General features: G+C 45.0%; 1 protein-coding gene across 6 annotated transcripts in view; it reads left to right on the top strand.

Moving 5' to 3' along the window:
* Positions 1-864: 864 nt before the first annotated feature.
* OTOA (otoancorin) overlaps positions 865-6,000 on the top strand; it is a 71,486-nt gene continuing 66,350 nt past the window's right edge. For 5 of the 6 annotated variants that reach the window (XR_012122266.1, XR_012122267.1, XM_073215421.1 and 2 more), the window contains exon 1: positions 865-1,039. The gene's annotated coding sequence lies outside the window, so the exon portion shown is untranslated. The remainder of the gene's footprint in view (positions 1,040-6,000) is intronic. The other variant, XM_073215419.1, reaches the window with a different exon arrangement.

Genomic DNA, 6,000 nt, shown 5'->3' with positions numbered 1-6,000 from the left:
AACATCATGGCCACACCCATGTCAACGAAATAGCTGGAATCAACTAACCAAGGACAAGGAGTTTCACAATCCGTCTCAGATCCTTGCTGACGTCGGATGTCTGGAGTTGATTGGCCCCTCCTGACCTCAACCCCCTCCTGCCCCTCTTCCCTAACATAAAGGAAGCCTGCAATCAATCCTGAGTTAAGATGGTGCTTAAGGACCGGAGTCCACCATCTTCTGGGTCTGCTGGCTTTCCAAATAAAATCACTTTCCTTGCCCCAGCACCCGTCTCCGGACTTACTGGTATGTTATGCGGTGAGTGGCACAAGCTTGGACTTGGTAACAGATAAATTTTGGTCACATTCACTAAAAGATGTGAACATCTTTATAGTTATTAAAAAGAAACTTTTTATTATGGAAAATTCCAAGCACATAATGAAGAAGAAAAGGAAGGTGATAATGACCCCTCCTAACATGCATGTGCAATTATCAACACATGCCAATCTTGTTGCACCCATACTTCTTACACAGCCTGGTCCTCATTATTTCTGAGCAAATCCTGGACATCATGTTGCAGTTTTGTAAATATGCATCTGCAAAAGATAAGGACTATTACAAGAGAGCCAAATTACAATTATCACCCCGAAACTCCTAACCATTAAATATCCAGCAGTCATGTTGCTCCAAGTGTCTTGTAATTTTTAACTTTTGGTTACAAATAAATTAAAAATTTTTGATCTGTTTTATTTTAGAGCAGAATAATTGACATAAAGATATTTAATTTTTTAACATTTTGCTTGAATCCGGATCCCAGGGAAGTCCCTATGTTGCAATTGGTGGAAGTGTCTGCAGCCCGTCATCGCCCCTTCCTCGCCGGGATTTGAGCGGCGAGCGAAAGTCGTTTGCGTCTGCGTCCTGCACCCTCCGGGCGTGGCGAGGAAGCCCTGGCGGGACTGGGACAGGGAGGAGGTCGCGCGGCGAGGGTGGCGCTGCCCGCGCCTCAGGTGAGTCCGCGGCCCCGCCCGCAGGACCGAGGGCAGCCGAGCCGGCTCCGCAGGTGAGGCGCACGACAGGCGGGGAGGGAGGCCCAGGCGTGGCGGTCGCCAGGTGTGCACGGAGCGGGGTCTGTGGGGCCCGCTCAGCAGCTTTCAGGGGGCAGGCGCGTGGGTGATAAGACTTCCAGGAAAGGGCTCCCAACCCACTGAAGAATAGTGGTAAGGACGGCAATGAGGACAACTTTGTAGTAATAATATTTTTGCAGCAGCAAAAATAGTAGCATCAATAATAATACCTACCATTCTTTGAGTGTTTATATGTGCCGGTGCTGGGCTCAGTTCTTCACACGTTTCCCATATAAGGAAAGAAGGGTCTTTATATATTTTCCACAGTTTACTTCAAAGCTGTTGTGAGCCAGAAATGGGAAAATACAGGGCAGGTGAAGCAAACAGCACCGCAGACTGTGCATTGGATACATCTGTGAACTTTGAAAATGTTTACAGGCTTTGTGAGGGAGGACCCTGGCCTTCCCCTTGTTCAGAGGAGGAAATTCATGCGCGGAGAGGTTAGGCAGTTTGTTCAAGTGCACACAGCTAATAATGTGGGGGTCCAAATGAAAACTGGGACTCCAACCCTGAGGTGGCACCTACCACCTGGAGTATATAGGTTTAGGGGGCTGAGCAGAGGGGGCTGCTGAGCAAAGCTGGTGCCTGGAATCATTTAGCTCTGGTTTGGGGACCTGGCTCTGCCGCTTAGTAGGTCCCCTGCTGCTTGGGTGGGTCACTTGACCTCTCAGAACCCATTTCCTCATCTGTGAAATAGGGATAATGGTAATATTTGCCTCAAAGGTTCTGCAAGGATTCAGTGAGACAGCCCATGTAGAGGGACATAGATTTAGTACTCTGTCATTCGGTGGTTGCTGAGATTATGATTACTAGGGGCTCAGGCAGCCCAGCATTGGGACCCCCTCTCTGTCATTTGCTTGCATGTGACCTCTGTGTGCCCACTGAACTCATCTGTGAGACTAAGTAAGCAAACCTCAGGGCTGATGCATATGGAAGATGCTCAGTGAGACCAGTCCCTTCTTCTCTCTCCTCCTTTCATCGCGGAAGCCCAAGCCTTCATTGTACAATCTCAAGACCAAGAGACAGGAAGAGGAGTGACTGTCCAGGATCTCACCTTCAGGGGCAGAGCTGGGATAAGAGCTCAGGCCTCTGTACCTCTAGACCAGGAAGTGCCCACTCCCTTGACTTCTGCAACCCTGGGAGCCCACCCATTCCAACAGCAGGCGTTTGAAATATTCCAAATCCAGTCCAGTAAGTCTGGTATTCTACAGTGAGTCAAGTTAGCCCATTTTGTATGAATAGTTAATGAAAATGCTATTGTGAGAGTGTGTGTGTGTGTGCGCAGAAAAAAATCTCCTAGTTAGTACTACAGGCCCATATGTATATGTTCATGATACAGACCTTCAGTGGGGCTGCTCTGCAGATAGTCAAACTGTGTGATTGTGAATGTTGGTTTGTATATGGGACGGGATGACTCAGCAGTGGAATGTCTCAGAGGGTTTCCAAGTTTCACAGAAGGAGAAATGTCTCTCCGTCATAAGGGGACCAACGAATCCTGGTTTGCCTGTGACTTTTGGCCTTAAAACAGAACTGTTCTTGTCTGGGGAAACCGGAAGGCACGGTGGTTCGTCTCCCTGCTCATCCAAACGCTGGTGGTTTCTCAGGAAACCGCGTGCATGTCAGGCTTGTGGTTATTGTAGCAGTTTTTATTTTAGGCCCGACTCCCTTGCCTGCCTGATTTCTGCCATCTGCAGCGGGAAGCCTTTTGCTGGGGAAGGGGTTGGGCTCCTGCAGAAAGCTGTCCACACCCAAATCGCCATTTCCCTGCTCAGTTCTTTCACATCTTTTGGCTGGCCTCCTAAAAGAGGGTGACCCAAAGAGCTTTTAATTAAAACCAAATCCCATACTGGCAATGGGCCGGGTTTTCCTTGGAACAAAAACATCATGCACAGCAGAAAGCGGGGCATCTGTTTCAGTAATCATACACCTTTCCGTAGAGTTAATAGGGAGACCATAGTTGCACTAAGCATAGAAGCCTCATTGTCTGGGAAACTGGAGAATTGTGAATGAGGCCAGTGCCCCAGGGAAGCTGGCCAAAAGCAAGGGAGAAAAGAGGGCCAAAGGGTCCTCACAGACCCAAACCTAATAAGAGTTATTATGAGAGGTGAACGTACCCGCTCAGGGGTGAGATCGGTGGGGCAGACCACATCTACAAAGTGCTGTGGGATCCCGTTTGCCCCAAACCTGTTAGGGTACCTGGTTTTTGGTGTCTGGAGATTTCAAAAGTTTCAGTTTATTTTTGCCTGGGGCAATAACAGGAGCATAGATAGCTGTTTCCAAAGCTGGTTATGGAAGTCCCCTAGGGGAAGAAAGAATCTATTTGCATAATGAGCGAGGACATCGGTTAAAGTATTAAAGTATTAAAGAACCCTAGGGTGCCTACAAAGTAATCTCAGGAAACCATGAGTGTGCATTAGCAGGTTCCTTTCGAGTTCCTGCTGATGCCCTGTAACTGGGGCTTGGGCTGCCTGAGACTCAGACAAAGCAATTCCTGTTTTCATCTGATTTGACTTGTGTGCAAAACTTGCGTGGTCCGCACCTTTCTCCACTGGACTCTAAGGACACCATCCTCATTTGTTTTTCTCTCAGCCCCCTAGCCTGTTCCTCCTCATCTATCCACCCTCTTTTATGAAAAACACACAGTCTCTTTTGTTTTGCTTTTTATTCTAAGATCTTGTTTATTTGGAAAATTGCAAACACACACAGAAGTAGTTATAAGAATATGGTGAAACTCCCGTTCTCACCACCCAGCTTCAGTTGTAAACCCATAGCCAGTCTTGTTCCATTTTTACCCACCTCCCACCTGCATCCTCCCTCCCTTACTATTTTGAAGTCATCTCAGACATCACATCTCTGCTGTGGATATGTAAGTATGTAGCTCTAAAAGCAGGGTTGGCAAACTTTTCAAGTAAAGGAACAGAGAGCTAATATTTTAGGCTTTGTTGATTTTGGCTCTGCCATTGTAGCTTGAGAGCGGCCATAGATGAAACTTCAATGGATGGGCATGGCTGTATTCCAAAGAGACTTTATGTATTGGCACTAACATTTCAACTTCAGAAGTGAAATTTTCATGTGGCAAGAAATGCTGTTCTGTTCTTTTTTTTTTTAACAATTTTTTTTTTGTGAGGGCATCTCTCCTATTTATTGATCAAATGGTTGTTAACAACAATAAAATTCTGTATAGGGGACTCAATGCTCAATGTATAATCATTAATCCACCCCAAGCCTAATTTTTGTCAGTCTCCAATCTTCTGAAGCATAATAAACAAGTTCTTACATGGAGAACAAATTCTTACATAGTGAATAAGTTACATGGTGAACAGTACAAGGGCAGTCATCACAGAAACTTTCGGTTTTGATCATGCATTATGAACTATAAACAGTCAGTTCAAATATGAATATTCGTTTGATTTTTATACTTGATTTATATGTGGATACCACATTTCTCTCTTTATTATTATTATTTTTAATAAAATGCTGAAGTGGTAGGTAGATGCGAGATAAAGGTAGAAAACATAGTTTAGTGTTGTAAGAGAGCAAATGTAGATGATCAGATGTGTGTGCCTGTAGACGATGTGTTAATCCAAGCTAGACAAGGGCAATAAAACATCCATGGATGCAGCAGATTTCTCTCAGAACAGGGGGGGAGAGGTTCTAAGCCTCACCTCTGTTGATCCCCAATTTCTCACCTGATGGCCCCTCTGAGACTGTGCCTGTCTTAGGTTGTTCCTCCCTTGAGGAATCTTACCCGTCTCTGGCTAACCAGTCATCTTCCGGGCCCATACAGGGAAATATAAAGTTGGTAAGTGAGAGAGAAGCCTTATTGTTTGAAAAGGTTAGTTTTTTACTTCTTTGGATATTTATGCCCTGTGGCTTCTATGCCCAGCATTTGTCTTGAGGTATCTTTACCACTTGGAAGAATTGTGATACATGGTAAATTCGATATGAGGCATGAATTCTATTTAGGGGTTGTAATTAGGAAGGAAGAAGAAAAGCTATAGAAGTAGTAGGCAGAAGAAAACATGGGAAGATTGATTATTTCTTTGACATATCTTCTTGTAGAGTAACTTCAGCATGTATAGGTTTTAAGCTACTAATTAAATTGCGCACACACATTAACATAATAGGAGTACAGTTACATAACCAAAGCATACCTATAATTACCAGCCATCTCCAGATAAACCAAGAAAATCAGTTAGGCACCTTAGGCATTTGTGAAAACTTATCTATGATATGGTGGATATTGTCAACTGAACTTGAACAGTCTGAGAGAAATCAGACAAATTAAGACAGCCCATTCCTGGGGACTGTTCACATCCCATATGTTCTTTTAACAGTAAATAGTCTGTAGTTGTAAGATTTTGGAGCACTACAATTTGCACTTCTCCTAATTCTTGGTTGAGTCCAATAGTGTAGATCCAGTCAAATTTGTTGTTTTACTGTATGCACAGGCCAGCTCAGATATCTCCTTCTTCATTCCCATGGCAAGTCCAGGAACCGGTGGGATGAGTGCATCTACACCTGTAGGAGCGCGTGGATCTTTGTTGGGGTTTTTTGATGATCATCTTCTGGCATGAGTCTTCCAGAGAGTGCTGATGTTGGAAGTTCTTTTTCATATTGTATCTTAGTTCGTTTTCGGGGTAGCCAACTTAGGCTTTGTTCCTCTGTATAACCAGGACCCCCCTATAAACCCTTTTACAGTCACTGTCCATCAGCATAGCAAAGTGTTGTAGAATCACTACTTGTCTTCTGTGTTGTACAGCCCTCCCCTTTCTCCCACCCTCCAATGCATGCTAATCTTAATACCCCCCTTTTTCTTCCCCCCCTTATCCCTCCCCACGCACCCATCCCTCCCCACCCACCCATCCCTCCCCAGTCCCTTTCCCTTTGGTACCTG

The sequence above is a fragment of the Manis javanica genome, chromosome 10 (assembly GCF_040802235.1).
Source record: "Manis javanica isolate MJ-LG chromosome 10, MJ_LKY, whole genome shotgun sequence".
Taxonomy (NCBI): domain Eukaryota; kingdom Metazoa; phylum Chordata; class Mammalia; order Pholidota; family Manidae; genus Manis; species Manis javanica.
The sequence above is the reverse complement of the archived record's forward strand: the minus strand, read 5'-3'. Positions and strand labels throughout refer to the sequence as shown.